The sequence below is a fragment of the Syngnathus typhle genome, linkage group LG7 (genome assembly GCF_033458585.1).
Source record: "Syngnathus typhle isolate RoL2023-S1 ecotype Sweden linkage group LG7, RoL_Styp_1.0, whole genome shotgun sequence".
NCBI lineage: Eukaryota > Metazoa > Chordata > Actinopteri > Syngnathiformes > Syngnathidae > Syngnathus > Syngnathus typhle.
This window is the reverse complement of record NC_083744.1, coordinates 2,917,359-2,933,950: the sequence shown is the minus strand read 5'-3', so window position 1 is coordinate 2,933,950 and position 16,592 is coordinate 2,917,359. Positions and strand designations below refer to the sequence as shown.

At 44.0% G+C, this 16,592-nt stretch overlaps 1 protein-coding gene across 2 annotated transcripts in view; it reads right to left on the bottom strand.

Moving 5' to 3' along the window:
- LOC133157241 (collagen alpha-1(I) chain-like) overlaps nucleotides 1-9,081 on the bottom strand; it is a 337,276-nt gene extending 328,195 nt beyond the window's left edge. For both annotated transcript variants that reach the window (XM_061283621.1, XM_061283623.1), the window contains exon 1: nucleotides 8,993-9,081. The gene's annotated coding sequence lies outside the window, so the exon portion shown is untranslated. The remainder of the gene's footprint in view (nucleotides 1-8,992) is intronic.
- Between the last annotated feature and the right edge of the window lie 7,511 nt (nucleotides 9,082-16,592).

Sequence of the window (16,592 nt, the reverse complement as noted above, 5' to 3'; positions counted from 1 at the left end):
GCTAGGGGGAACAAGCAATTCTGCGGGATCTTCGAATTGTCAACTGAGTCAGTTTCTCAGGGACAGATGAGTGAAGCAGCATCACTGGACAGACTGACACTCGAGTCTGCGCTGGCGGCGCTGATATAGCGCTGTCCATGAGCCCATGACAGGTGGCGGCGATTCCACTGACAGGGGAGGCGTGGTCCTGTTACAGGTGGCGCCAGCACGTAACACTGTAATCTCCACAGTCTTGAGCGGGTTCAGCTCCAGGTGGTTTTGGCTGCACCAGTGGACAAGTCGCTCCACCTCTTGTCTGTACGCAGTTTCGTCGCCGTCCCATCACCGGTGTTTGTGAGTTAAAGCTCTGCTCTGGTTTTCAGGTATCTGTCACCGTGTTGCCGTTTTGATTTCTTTATTTCGATGTATTCTTTCACTGATTCTTCAAAATGATGTATTTTTGTCAGAACGTTTGCCGTTTAATGTGATTTCGCTTCATTAGATAAACATCTTTCATAAATCTGACCTGCAGGCGCTGAAGTGATGGAAACTGTTATTCATAATGACAGTGTCTTATTTAATGAGAATCACTGATCGTAGTTTTTTGGTAAAATACCGTTTTTTTCCGTGTATAGTGCGCGAATTTATTGTCCTAAAATCTGGGGTGCGCATTATACATGGGTACAAAAAATTTTTAATTTTTTTTTTTTTTTAATTTTTTTTTTTTTTTTTAGAAAACAAAACCAACAACAGGACTGACCGACAAAGTCGTGGAAAAAAAAGACAGGGTGACATTACCAAAGACAGGAACAGAAACCAAACAGACATCATGACAGTAACACATGCAATGATCCGACGGTGAGCGAGGGGCAGACAGGACTTAAATACAAAACACATCGATTGAGGTGACACAGGAAGAGAGGGGCGACGCGAACAGAAACTATGGCAACCTAGACACATAGCAAAACTAGGGACGAGACGTGACAAATGTCCCTCGAAATGAAACTTGAAATCACCAAGTTTTGGTTTCCAAGGGTGTTTTCATTCCTCTTCAACGTCTCTCCCATACAGAGCCGCCTTTTTCACGTCCGCACGCCTCTTTCCCGTGCGCGCACGGAGCGCAGTGGTGCGTTTATGGGCAGTCGGAGAAATCAACGCCAACAAAAAAAATTACATCCAGCCTAGTTAAGACCATACCAAAGACTATAAAAATGGGACCCATTGCCTCCCTGCGTGTGTGACGATCATTGGGACTTAAAAAAAAAAAAACAATTTCATAAAAAAAAAATTCATAAAAATTGGGTGCGTATTATACATGGGTACAGGCTTTTTTCCAGCATCAGCATGCCATTTTTAGGGTGCGTACTATACATGGGGGCGCACTATACACGGAAAAAAACGGTATATATTTTATAATGCTGTTATTAATTTAATTTGTTTTCAAAAAGCTTTATTTGTTATCCGTGGTTTACTACCTACTAAAGGCCAAGAGACGAGACTCAATACAGGCTGGAGAATGATCTTCTGACCACGTGGTGCAGGGACAACAACCTCCTGCTGAACGTCGACAAGACCAACGAGATTGTTGTGGACTTCCGGAAGGGTCACACCCAACACCTGCCACTGACCATCGACGGTGCTGTGGTGGAGAGAGTGAGCAGCGCCAAGTTCCTGGGGGTGCACATCAGTGAGGATCTCTCCTGGTTCACCAACACCGCATCACTGGCAAAGAAAGCCCAGTGCCGCCTGTACTTCCTGCGGAAACTCAGGCGAGCGAGCGCTCCTCCGGCCGTCATGACTACATTTTACCGCGGCACCATTGAGAGCGTCCTCTCCAGCTGTATTGCTGTTTGGGGTGGCGGCTGCACTGACTACAACTTGAAGGCCCTGCAGCGCATAGTGAACACGGCTGGTAAGATTGCTGGTGCTTCGCTCCCCTCCTTGAAGGACATTTACACCTCCCATCTCACCCGCAAGGCGACCACGATTGTGAGTGATGTGAGTCACCCCGCTCACTCTTTGTCAGAGCTTCTGCCCTCTGGGAAGAGGTACAGAAGCCTGCGCTCCCGCACCAACAGACTCTCAAGCAGCTTCATACTCCAGGCTGTTAGGATCCTGAACTCGCTCCCCCGTTCTGCGTAGCGTCCTGTACTTTTACTCTCTGTATGCACACTGGCTCCTATTTGTTGTGTTATCTGTTTATTTATTATTACTCTTATTTTTTATTGTTTGTGCCTTCTTGTTTTTTATATTGCGTCGTTTACTTGTATCGTGTAATATGTCTTGTCACCGTGGGCTAGAGAAAACGTAATTTCGATCTCTTTGTATGTCTCGGCATGTGAAGACGTTGACAATAAAGCAGACTTTGACTTTGACTTTGAAAAGACCCCCTGCTCTGCTTTGATCAGGAGACCAGGGCCTTCAACCCCATCCTGTCCACTCTCACCCCCACTCTCACCCCCACTCTGTTTCTCTCAATAAAAATGCTCCTGCAAGAGGCCTGAGTCAGACCTGATTCGATCATTGCTGTACGCATAGCGACGAATGGACTCTCCACTTGCAGGTGTCTCAAAGGACTTACTTGTCTCCCGTGTGGTTCTTGCAAAATAAGTTAGAGTGAGCACAACTCTAACTTGCTGGTTCAGCCCCCCGGTCAAAATTTAGAACCCAATTCGGCCCGCAAGTCAAAAGGTTTGCCCACCCCTGGGATAGACAAAACAACCATCCACACTCTCATGTGCATTGCACACATTTGCCAGACTCATTGGTACAACTGCATGCCATAATTTCCGCCGTTGGGACAGAAAATAATGGAAAAATGTTGCGGAGAAATGAATATACTTAAGTCGGCCCCGCTAGAGGTTGGTAACATAAACTGTTCAACGGTGGATTAACTTCTCCCTACGGTGAGTAAGCAGCATTATTAGTCCAGTTCCTGCTAACCATTTTTGGCACCAATGGAGTTAAAGTAGGTAATGTGGAATATTTTCTGAAAAAAAAAAGAATCAAGTGAAATTTTTTATTTTCAATGGAGAACTTGTCTTTGATGAAAGAGCAAATGATAAACAAACATTTGAAACAAACAATGGGAGGAAAACATAGAAAACTCGTGTGCTGTGTCACTGGTATCGGCACCCTTTCCTGGAAATCAGGAAAACAAAGGAGCTGTTTGAAGACATAAGAAGTCCAATCATTTGCAAACACAACACTTTCAAAGTGCGGGAAGCCACCCTCAAATACCTTGGTATCCCTTTTTTAACTGTATTTGACCATGTAATTTCTGATTTGCAAACTGATGATGCGAGACCAGCAAATGAATGAAAAGGTTATGGCATTTTCAATAAAGGCAGAATAGAATGTGGTGAGAATGTCCTTGTTGACCCCAAAAGATTGGAATTTTCTTAGTAGATACTGTCTTTTATGGCATTTCCTGAGCATTTCCTCTGTTTTAGAGGAATACTTGAACAGGTTGCCACAGTCAGCCACCATGTATATGTTGATTTGATTAATGTTTTGTTGTTAATGTTAATGAACTGTTTTGTTATTGATTATGTTCCATCCATATGTTCCATCCCGAAACCTTGGTTCACAAAATGCTGATCTTTTATTGACTCCAAGAGCCAAAAAGAGCAGGTTCGGGAGCAATCTCTGTTTGGGCTTCAGAGCTCTGGAATGCCCTGTTACATTTTCCTAGTTCTTTATCATTAATGCGTGTCACGGTGGGGCACCGGGTGGCACGTCCGCCTCACAGTTCAGAGATTGTGGGATTGATTTCACTTCTGGCCCGGTTTACATGTTTTCCCAATTCCTGCGTGGATTTCCCCCGGGGACTACGGTTTCCCCCCACATCCCAAAACATGCTTGGTAGGCTGATTGGGCACTCCAAATAGCCCATAGGGGTGAGTGAGTGTGCGGATGGATGTTTGTCTTTGTGTGCCATCCAATTGGCTGGACCCCGGTTCAACCCCGCCTACTGCCCGATGACGGTCGGGATAGGCTCCAGCACGCCCGCGACCCCCGTGGGGACAGAAAATGGATGGATAGATGGACGGATGGACGGATGGATTATTCCTATGGTATGGAAAGTGTTTGGACTTCTGTCTGGATTGTGAAACCTTTGTGGCAGAGCCAGGCTCAGCTCTCCACCCATCAGGCCACCGTTTATGGATTGAGAATTACAACGTAGCTTTCGCGCCCGTTATTCTATTGCGTGTGGCAGGCGGGTCTGTAGCTACACACTTCTTGGTAGCTCGCATATTTGACAATTCACAGATAGAATTGAATATTTACAAATGATGAATACACACACTACCCGGAACCTGAGGTATACTATAGGCAGAAGGATGCTGTGGATGGAGTCAACAGGCAAGAGAAGAAGAGGGAGGCCAAAGAGGAAGTCTATGGATGTGGTGCACATGCAGAGGTGGTTGGTGGGACAGAGGAAGATACAGAAGACAGAGTCAGATGGAAACGATTGATCTGTTGCGGTGAACCCTAACGGGAACAGCCGAAAGACAATAACTGCACACACAACAATAAAAAACATAGTACCGTTTTTTTCCGTGTATAGTGCGCCCCCATGTATAATACGCACCCTAAAAATGGCATGCTGATGCTGGAAAAAAGCCTGTACCCATGTATAATACGCACCCAATTTTTATGAATTTTTTTTAATTTTTTTTTTTTTTTTTTAAGTCCCAATGATCGTCACACACGCACGCAGGGAGGCAATGGGTCCCATTTTTATAGTCTTTGGTATGGTCTTAACTAGGCTGGATGTAATTTTTTTTGTTGGCGTTGATTTCTCCGACTGCCCATGAACGCACCACCGTGCTCCGTGCGCGCACGGGACAGCAAACGAGCAGGTGATCGAGCAAGCGTCTGATACGAGAGCATTGCGGTCGCATGGAGCGTGTTTGAAGTGAACAGCAGAGAAGAAAGGAACAAGGCAAAGTGTTGTGAAATAAAATATTACCTGTAATACGGATTTAGGTAGAGAACTGAAGTCTCGCTCTTTATATAGCTGACGTGTCTTGCGCATCCGTTCTGCGCATCTGTAATGGCGGCCTCCGTATGATATCCGGTTTGCGTGTGTGCGAGAGCGAGAGAGAGCGAGAGAGAGAGCGCGAGAGAGAACGCTCAACCGTAGCGCGCCGCCGACCGCCCAACTGCACCGCGCTGGTCGATTATTGTGACAGAGCCGTCGCTGAAATTTAGAAGATATTTTTAAAGTCCTGATGTACTTTCTAAAATTTAAGTGGACCTCAGTGCGCACTGCGCAGGGAGCTTAATTTGGTGCGGTCGCGCAACCGCAGCGCGCCGGGCGCTCACTGTCGCATTGCTTAAAGAGCGCCTTTGTGTTTTAGGATGAACAGCAGAGACCAAAGGAACAAGGCAAAGTGTTGTGAAATAAAATATTACCTGTAATACGCATTTTGTTATTTGCTGATTGAAACTGCTAATTAAACTGTGAATTGAAACTAATAGGAAGAAAACAACTCTCGCTCTTTATATAGCTGACGTGTCTTGCGCATCCGTTCTGTGCATTTTATTTCACAACACTTTGCCTTTCTTCTCTGCTGTTCACTTCAAACACGCTCCATGCGACCGCAATGCTCTCGTATCAGATGCTTGCTCGATCACCTGCTCGTTTGCTGTCCCGTGCGCGCACGGAGCGCGGTGGTGCGTTTACGGGCAGTCGGAGAAATCAACGCCAACAAAAAAAATTACATCCAGCCTAGTTAAGACCATACCAAAGACTATAAAAATGGGACCCATTGCCTCCCTGCGTGTGTGACGATCATTGGGACTTAAAAAAAATATATAAATAAAATTTAAAAAAAAAAAAATTGAATTTCTTTTTTGTACCCATGTATAATGCGCACCCCAGATTTTAGGACAATAAATTAGTTAAATTTTGCGCACTATACACGGAAAAAAACGGTAATCATTGGGAAAAAACGGAAACTAAAATCTACAAGCTTTAGTATTGTGTGCAGAGGGCCACAGATTTGGAATGAGCTTGATGAAGCACTAAAAATGTTGCAATCCATATCCATCTTCAAGGCAAATCTAAAAAATCAACTCCTATCAATGTATATTTAATGTGCTGGTTATAAATTGCATGAACACCTGTGTCCTGTTGTTAATATATTAGTTGTTAATTTATAAATTGCAAATGTACTTTACATCAAATCCAGTGTAACCAGAATACTGAGGTTGTCTATTGCTTGTCGTATGGTTGTTGTGTGGTGTACCTTGTTGTGTGTTTGTTATTGTTGTCTATTATATATCTGTATGTTGTCCAAAATGTAAGGATATCTGGCCAATATCTGATACTAATGGGAAACCAGGCCCCCCATTAAAAGCTTTAAATAGCTTGCTTGGGGTGACCTTTCACGCATCCGTAATTACTGTTTGTTGTTTCATGTTGTATGTCTTGGATATTGCGTGAATAAACTCAAACTCATGGATGGATGGATGGATGGATGGATGTGTGGTATTTACGTTCAGAATTAAAGTGAATGATAAAAAGAAAAAAATGTTTGTTCCTTCATGCAGGAGGAGGCAATGGAAACTAAAGATCACAGAATTTTGTAAAATCCAATTTATAACACTTAACGTGCTGGTCTTTTTGTGTCACATTTTGGGTACCTGGGAGTTGTGCCCGTAAGTTTGGACGTGAAAAGTAAGTTAGCTAGCGCACGAGGTTTACCGGAAAAGGGTTTCTCATTTGTTGGTCTATAACTATATGTTCTTCTTATTCTTTTTTACAAGGCAGTAATTGGTTGCAGTTTGATTTCACACCCAAGAAGCACAAATCTGTCTGTGATCACAAAGGAAAGAGTATCTCATGTCACAAGTCGTTGAGAAAGAGAATCATTTTTATTGTTATAATTGAATGCGGGTAACGAGGATGGAAATCTTGCATTTAGACATTGATGGACACAGTTTTTAAGATTTTTATGATTAGGACTGAAGGCTTGATAAACAGAAAATGAAAACAAGTTTTCTTTTGGAAGAAAAACAAGTTGGTTTCTATGGTCTTGGGTTACATCTTCAGGAAGCCCAAGTGGTGGACTGGATGTTGGTCAAAGTCAAAGTCAGCTTTATTGTCAATCCCTTCATATGTCAAGACACACAAAGAAACCGAGTAGTGGTCCAGATGGGTTGTGTTCATAAGCAGTAACAGGTTGTGCGAGTGGACAAGGTGGTGGTCTAGCTGGGCTGTTTTCATCTGGAGCAATTGGTGTTCGCAAGGCAGGTCTTGGTGGAAGTCTAGGCGATGGTTCAGGTTTGCAAGGTCAAATTTCAGGTTGATTGTTTTCATCCAGAGTAACAGATGATCCAGGTAGTGATCCAGGTTGGCAGGGTGCTATTCCAGGTGAGTTGTTTTTAGCTGGAGTAGTCCGTAATGGCAGGAGGTGTTCTGAAGATGGTCCAGGTGGTGGGGTAGGTTGGTAATTTGGTGTCCAGGTGGTTCTCATCCAGGAAAAATGTGGCTGTACTGGTGTCTGGTATTATTGGTCTGGGTGGCTAATTGTGATATGAAATAGAATGTGGTCCAAATGGTGGCCCAGCCTGAAAGGGTGGTGTTCCAGGTGAATAATTTTCCTCTGCAGTACCAGGTGGTCTGTGTGACTATAAAATTAATGAACATAATTTTGCCCAGGTGGCCAAATTGGTAGTGGGCCACATGGCAAATTTTGACCTGGGCCATATGGATATGGTCTTGGTGGCCAAGGTAGCCATGGTGCCTGAGGAAAATTCGGATAAAATACTGGTGGACCAGGTGGTCCTGGGGGTCCAGGTGGTCCTGGTGGACTAGGTGGTCCTGGTGGTCCAGGTGGTCCTTCTGGTCCAGGAGATCCAGTTGGTCCAACTGGACCTGGAATACCTTTTGGTCCTGGTCTGCCATTTGCTCCAGGTGGTCCTGGTGGGCCTCCTGGTCCGGGTGTGCCATTTGCTCCAGGTGGTCCTGGTGGGCCTTCTGGTCCTAGGTCACCATCTGCTCCAGCTGGTCCTGGTGGGCCTTTTGGTCCCATTGGTCCTGTTGGACCATAGTGCTGTTTAACTCTTTCAAAACAGCTTTTAATTAGGTTTTTGTCCACATTAGAGAGTCTGATTGCACAAACTAGCTTAAAATAAAATGTAGTCACCCAAGTGTTATTTTATTCAACTTTGTGTGAGGTGCACCATTTTTCAACATTGATTTTGTATTGGGTGTGTGTTGGGTTCACAACATTTATCTGAACAGAATCTCACAGAGGCGGGATATGTCTTCGATGGCCAGCGACTTCTGCAGAAGGGCACACCCCAGCCACACAGCGAGTGTGGCTGAGATCCGCGCCTTCCTTCAGTTTGGTCGTGCCTTTTATTGAGGAACAAACAATGGGGCAAGTGTACATGAATGCATAGCTTCTTTAGACAGGAAAGACATTCTACAATTACATCTCATGACCACAGCACAGCAGCTTTACTATTATGGACAGAAGCAGTATGGTCGTCTCATGACTTTAGCTTAACAAAGACGTAGTCTTAGTGCCCATGGGATGGATACTTCTGTGGCGTTCTTATGACTTCTACGTAAATAAGACGTTTGTCTGCTTCAGCCATCCCATGACAACCTCATGATCTGTTCATGGATAGCTAACTATGGGGCTTATTGTATAGCACGACTCGTGACTCCAGACACGAGTTCCTTAGCCAGCCATATGCTCCGAAGTCATTATCACGAGGCCAAACTGTCACATACTACGGAAAATCTTGCACACATAAGTAGATACATAGAATCCAATGATAAAAAGTATATTTTTCCCAACAGTGTGTCATTGTTTTTCCATGTTTTTTAACGTGTGTGTGTGTTCAACATTCTAAATGATTGTGCATACCATCAAGTGACACACGCACGTACGCACACAGACACGCACACAAATCGTATTTCACCATAATATCCGAATTAAGCTTTAATACCTGCGGTGTGAACATAGCCTTAAAGAGAGAAAGTACTAACCACGCTTAGTCAAGTTGGCTCTTGGAGACGCTTTTGGCTCTTGCGTTGGTATTGATCCTACTCCCGTGAATATTCTATCGCCTCAAGGCCTTCAGCAGAGGTTTTAAATCACTTGCCAGCTGCCTTTAAGGTGTAGCCTTTAAGGTCAGGCATTTAATTGCTTCTTCATTCATTTTAACAAAATTGCATTAATTAATTAGTTTCCATTAGTGCAATCCTGCCAATTGGCATTTTTTTCTTCTGCCACTTTAAAGTTAATTAAGTCACTTTGAAGTGAATAGGGCAGACAAAAGGTCACCGAAGCTGTAGCCTTTTGTGGTTGTACTTGGAGTTCTCTTGTTTTCAAACAACCTGTATGCTGGGTACATGTTTCCTTTTTTTATTCGCTTGGTAAACAGCAATGACTAATCAGGATGAAATTGCACACTTGGTACAGAAAGGACAGTGGGGTGTGGTAAGAATATGTACCCATAAGCAAAAAGAGGGGAAAAAGATACAAACCTATCTGACCCGCTGTGAAAAAAGTAATTGCCCCCTAAACTTTAGCGGGAGAGATTTCTTTCAGAATTATTCTGACAAATACATTTGTGATTTTCACACGTGTTTTTTGGATACACAAATATATTCGTATTTTCGCATTGTTTTTGGATCCACATATATTTTCAGGATTTTCACATACCGTTTTTTTCCGTGTATAGTGCGCAAAATTTAACTAATTTATTGTCCTAAAATCTGGGGTGCGTATTATACATGGGTACAAAAAAAAATTTAATTTTTTTTTTTTTAATTTTTTTTTTTTTTTTTTTTTTAAAGAAAGTCATGGTACAACAAAACCAACAACAGAACTGACCGACAAAGTCGTGGAACAAAAAGACAGGGTGACATTACCAAAGACAGGAACAGCATGACAGTAACACATGCAATGATCCAACGGTGAGCGAGGGGCAGACAGGACTTAAATACAAAACACGTTACATCGATTGAGGTGACACAGGAAGAGAGGGGCGACGCGAACAGAAACTATGGCAACCTAGACACATAGCAAAACTGGGGACGAGACATGACAAATCTCCCCCGAAATAAAACTCACCTTTCTTCTTGTTTGTTGTCAATCGCGCATCGCATTCAGCCATCCTGCCCAACACACTTAGTCAAAAAAATCCATAATTGACGACACATCGTTTGATGCGATGGTGCAATCCTTGATGGTGTGTTATTGTCAAATATTGTTTGTTTTTAATCTCCATCGCGGACCGGACGTCATACGGAGGCCGCCATTACAGATGCGCAGAACGTATGCGCAAGACACGTCAGCTATATTAAGAGCAAGATATGTTTTCTTCCTATTAGTTTCAATTCACAGTTTAATTAGCAGTTTCAATCAGCAAATAACAAAATGCGTATTACAGGTAATATTTTATTTCACAACACTTTGCCTTGTTCCTTTCGTCTCTGCTGTTCACTTCAAACACGCTCCATACGACCGCAATGCTCTTGTATCAGACGCTCGCTCGATCACCTGCTAGTTTGCTGTCTGTCACAATGTACCCTACACAAATCCGAAACATTTGTTGCGGCTCCGAGTCACGACGAGGGGCAAGTTTTGGTTTCCAAGGGTGTTTTTATTCCTCTTCAACGTCTCTCCCATACAGAGCCGCCTTTTTCACGTCCGCAGCCCATGCGCGCACGGAGCGCGGTGGTGCGTTTAGGGGGAGTCGGAGAAATCAACGCCAACAAAAAAAATTACATCCAGCCTAGTTAAGACCATACCAAAGACTATAAAAATGGGACCCATTGCCTCCCTGCGTGTGTGACGATCATTGGGACTTAAAAAAAAAAAAAAATCATAAAAATTGGGTGCGTATTATACATGGGTACAAGCTTTTTTCCAGCATCAGCATGCCATTCTTAGGGTGCGTACTATACATGGGGGCGCACTATACACGGAAAAAAACGGTATTTGGATTTTTGTGGGAAAGAAACAAGTTTATTATCGTCAGCAAATAATACTTTATTTAGTATGGGTGAAGTATTAACAATGTCATTTATGTATAAGATGAAAAGGAGCGGACCTAAGATGGACCCTTGAGGAACTCCATAATTGATGGGCTTGTATGAAGATTTATGGTTGTTAATAGAGACATATTGATGTCTTCCAAACAGATAGCTGCGGAACCAGTCTAACGCCAGGCCTCTAATACCATAGTGTTGTAATTTATTTATACAATATCAATCGTGATGGTGTCAAAAGCTTTAGACAAGTCCAGAAAAATCCCAATACGATATTCGCCTTTATCGATTGCCCCGTAGATTTTATCAGTCAAGTCAAGTACTGCCATATATATAGTGTTTTCCTTTCTGAAACCATACTGGGATGGGGCAATGATGTTTCGTTTGTTTAGATAGTTGTTAAGTTTATTGTAAACTATTGGTCTGTAGTCGCTAAGATCGTTTTTAAAGTCAAAGTCAAAGTCAGCTTTATTGTCAATCTCCCCACATGTCACAACACACAAAGAGACCGAAATTACGTTTTTCTCTATCCCACGGTGACGAGATACATAACACGATAGACATATATGTACGCGACACAATATAAAAACAAGAAGGCAAAAATTCAAACAATCAATAGTAAGAGTGATGAATAAATAATAAATAAACAGATAACACGATAAATAACGGAGCCAGCAAGCATAGCGCAAAAGTAAAAAAACATCATAAACAAAAAGGCACAAACAATAAATAAGAGTAATAACAAATAATAAATAATAAGAGCCAGTGTGCATTCAGACAGTTCAGACAGTAAAAGTACAGGACGCTACGCAGAACGGGGGAGTGAGTTCAGGATCGTAACAGCCTGGAGTATGAAGCTGTTTGAGAGCCTGGAGGTGCGGGAGCGCAGGCTTCTGTACCTCTTCCCAGAGGGCAGAAGCTCGAACAAAGAGTGAGCGGGGTGACTCGCATCACTCACAATCGTGGTCGCCTTGCGGGTGAGATGGGAGGTGTAAATGTCCTTCAAGGAGGGGAGCGAAGCACCAGCAATCTTGCCAGCAGTGTTCACTATGCGCTGCAGGGCCTTCAAGTTGTAGTCAGTGCAGCCGCCACCCCAAACAGCAATACAGCTGGAGAGGACGCTCTCAATGGTGCCGCGGTAAAATGCAGCCATGACGGCCGGAGGAGCGCTCGCTCGCCTGAGTTTCCGCAGGAAGTACAGGCGGCGCTGGGCTTTCTTTGCCAGTGATGCGGTGTTGGTGGACCAGGAGAGATCCTCACTGATGTGCACCCCCAGGAACTTGGCGCTGCTCACTCGCTCCACCACAGCACCGTCGATGGTCAGCGGCAGGTGTTGGGTGTGACCCTTCCGGAAGTCCACAACAATCTCCTTGGTCTTGTCGACGTTCAGCAGGAGGTTGTTGTCCCTGCACCACGTGGTCAGAAGGTCAACCTCCAGCCTGTATTGAGTCTCGTCTCCCTTGGTGATGAGACCCACCAGAGTCGTGTCGTCAGCAAACTTCACGATATTTTATCTCCTGATTTAAAGACCGGTGTGATACGTTCTATTTTTGCTATTGTAGCACTACCCCAGAGAGTAGAGACAGATTGATGCAATATGTAAGAGGTGCAGTTATTATATTGGAGATGCTTTTCAGAATTTTACTTGAGATACCATCTGTTCCAGCTGAGTTTGAATTCTTCATATTCATGATTATTTTATACACTTCATTGCAGTTAGTTGGATTCAGGAAGAAAGAGCCCAGGTGATACCTGATAGGTAGTCTTTAAACGAGGCATCCTGAGGCTGACTGATTTTACTGGATATGTTTCTACCGATAGAGACAAAGTAGTTATTGAATTCGTTGGCAAGACAATTATTTCTGATGATGTTGCTTATATTATGATCGTGGTCAGGGAATACGGGAGTTTTTTTGGCTTCCGTTCAAGACCAGTACTCTCCAAGATTTCTTGGAATCACCCTGTGATTCATTTATCAAGTCGGCAAAATACTTACTCTTCCGCTTTCTGATAATATTTGTAAGTTTATTTCTATAATTAATATATGCATTTTTATTTTTATGGTTAGGTTCATTTATGTATCTTTTATATAATTTATTTTTATGCTTAATAGACTTTAATATGCCCTTAGTGATCCATGGATTTTGAGTAGATGTATTACATATGATTACTTTCTCAGGAATGTTCCTTTAAATAGAGTCGGATAGGGGTGTAAATCGCGGGTTTTGTCACGATACGATATAATATTGATACAAAGAACTACGATACGATATTTGCCGATATCTTAAAGCCTGCTGCGATTCATTCACGATATATCGCGATATAGTGCTCTACGATCGATATATTTTTTTTTAAAATAAAAAATATAGAACAATAACCTGATTTATAACAATTCATACGCAAAATCAACAAGGTACTGCAAACTCTTTATTTAGGAAATTACAAGAGTATTGTAGTATACAAAGTGCTTATTTTAACACTGAACTTTGATGTGTTTTTTCTTTAAATGTGCGGCGAGATTTGTGCTCCCTGAATATTTGATCACCGCATGGCAGGATTTACAAACTGCACGTGTCTTGTTCGTTGAGCCATCTTTTCTTTGGAATCCAAAGTGCTTCCAAACGAATGACTTGAAGCCTAAAGGGGAGCAAATTTCCTCGTCTTTTTGGACACTAGCCATAGCACCAGCCCAGGAGCCGCGTACTAGTTGTCGACTCCCCTTTCACGTGCCTGCTCTGCTCTGCTCACAACACAACACGCGCAGTGCGCTCCCGGAAAGAGGAAGCAAGCAACAATGAACTGGATTTCAAAATAAAGTCGCGTCTAATGTCCGAGGTCAAACACGGCGATATAAATCGATGTTTACGTTTAGCATCGATGCCAATAAATCGTAGAGCATTATATCGATTAATCGATGTGTATCGATGTATCGTTACACCCCTAGAGTCGGATATTTCTTTGGTTAGAGTTTCAAATGCAGTATCAACATCACTACAGTCATATATTCCATACCATGTCTTGGTCTGCAGGTCCTCACCTAGACGTCGTATGGTTTCTTCATTGAGTATTTTTAATCTTATTGAATGACGAGTAGGTGGGGGCCTAACAGGGAGGTCAATAGGGAAATGATCAGAAATCTCAGAGAGTACAGTCCCAGAAGTAAGTGTGGCTTTTGTAAGATTTGTGATGAAATTATCAATAACTGATTTAGTTGAGTGAGTGACTCTGGCCATAGACATAGTCTCTCCAGCGCGTTCTGGGTCGTCCACGGGGCCTCCTGGCTCCTGTCTAGCCCATAACAAAAAAATATATGTTACATTAAGGAAATACAAAGAACAAATGTTCCTCAACAAGACTTGCGTAATAGAAACGAATAGAAGTGTGAGAACAAAAATAATTAATTAAATGCCTCACCCTAATGACTGCGTGACCTTCACTTAAATGCCGCACCCTAATGACGGCAGAATACTTCCAAGGGGCAGACAAAGCAATTTCTATCTTTAGCTGCTGTGATACAACAAAGAAAACATCTCAACGGGAATTAATGTGGTTCTTCAAAAGAAGACTTTGTTAGGCATGTTTTTTTTGGTTTGTTTTTGTCACACGCACGCCCACACCCACCCACACCATCATCGGCGGTCACTTGGGACGAGTATGACTGTCTTCTTCTCAGGGTCGTCTACTTGTAGGTCCGCAGGTGGGCGTCGAGGCCGATCCGGGATCCACATATTTTTGTGCAGGGTGGGCAAGGGAACGTGGTGGTGGGTTGTGGTCGTGCTGGAGCCTGTTTTGGTCTTTCTTTACGGAGTTGTTGTTTGGTTTCTGCGACACGGCGGAGTTCCTTTTCGTGATGTGCTGCACCTTCTTGCACCGCTGCCCTCCAGCAGTTCCTGTTCAAGGCGATGAAGACTACTAGATTACTTGGAATTTCTTGAGATTGGTTGTCCTTAAAACATTTATTTTGCCCGCCCGGGGCTCGCGGACCGCTCTCCAGCTGGGAGTATAACGTCTGTTTGGGGAGGCGGGTGTCAGCCATGCGGATGAGATGTCTTGTCCATCGGAGTTGATGCTGCATTATTAAGGTGGTGATGCTCAGTATCCTGGCTTCCTCCAGAACGCTGATGTTTGTGCGTCTGTCCTCCCATTTGATCCTGAGTATTTTCCTCAAGGTTCTGTGGTGGTGTTGCTCAAGAGCTCTTAGGTGCCTGCTGCAGATTATCCATGATTCTGCCCCATAAAGTATGGTGGGGAGAACCACAGCTTTGTAAACCAGGAGCTTGGTGTCAACCCGGAGGTCTCTGTCTTCAAAGACTCTTTTCCGGAGTCTGGCATACGCTCCACTGGCACAGCTCAGGCGATGGTTGACCTCAGAGTCAATGTCCGCTTTGGAGGGGAGAAGGCAGCCGAGGTAGGGGAAGTGGTGAACATATTCAAGTGGAGTGTTGTCCACATTTATGATGGGCGGAGTAGATGGCTGGTTGGGTGGGGGTTGATGTAGCACCTTGGTCTTCTTGATGTTCACAGTCAGACCCAGGTCTTCTGCAGAGTGTGCTGCAATGGCATTATCGTCTGCATACTGGAGCTCCACGACCGTGGTGGTTCTGATCTTGGTTTTGGCTTTGAACCTGTTAAGATTAAAGAGCTTGCCATCAGTTCTGTACCAAATTGGGATTCCGTGTGGTAGTTCTTTGTCGATGAGGTGGAGTATGGCGGCAATGAAGACAGAGAACAGGGTGGGTGCAGTGATGCATCCCTGTTTGACCCCTGTCTCTACAGTGAAAGGCTCAGTCAAGGAGCTGTTGTTGAGCACTATGGCTGTCATTCCGTCATGTAATAATCGCAGTATTCTGACGTATTTATCCGGGCAACCATACCTCAGAAGGATTCTCCATAGGGTCTGGCGATCCACCGTGTCAAAGGCCTTTGTCAGGTCTATGAAAGCTATGAACAAAGGCTGTTTATGCTCACGGCATTTCTCCTGGAGTTGGCGTGCTGTAAAAATAATGTCTGCAGTGCCTCTAGATGGGCGAAAACCGCATTGCGCACTGGGAGAACAGTGGCAGTAGGCGATTGGCAAGAACGCGAGCAAGTACTTTGTCAACTGTTGAAAGGAGCGAGATGCCCCTATAGTTTCCGCAATCCGCTTTGTCCCCTTTCTTGAAAATGGTCGGTATCAGAGCATCCCTGTGCTCCGAGGGGAGTACTTCTTTTTCCCAGACCTTCAGAAAGAGGGAATGGAGGTGGCGCTGGAGCTCTAGACCACCTTCCTTTAGGACCTCAGGTGGGATCCCTTCTGGCCCTTGTTGTTCTTCAGGCTCCTGATGGCACCTTGGACCTCTGCTAAAGTGGGAGGTTCACCCATGTCTTCCCTGATGGGACTCTGAGGGATGTGACTGAGGAAATCTGACTGAGTTGTGCTGTCACGGTTGAGGAGTTCCTGAAAGTGCTCTCTCCACCGGTTGTTTATGGACTCATTGTCCTTCAACAGCTCCTGCCCGTCTTTAGAAGGTAGGGTTTTTTGGCCGCGATGGCTTGGGCCGTAGACAGCCTTAGTAGCGCTGAAAAAGCCTCTGGTGTCACCAGAGTCTGC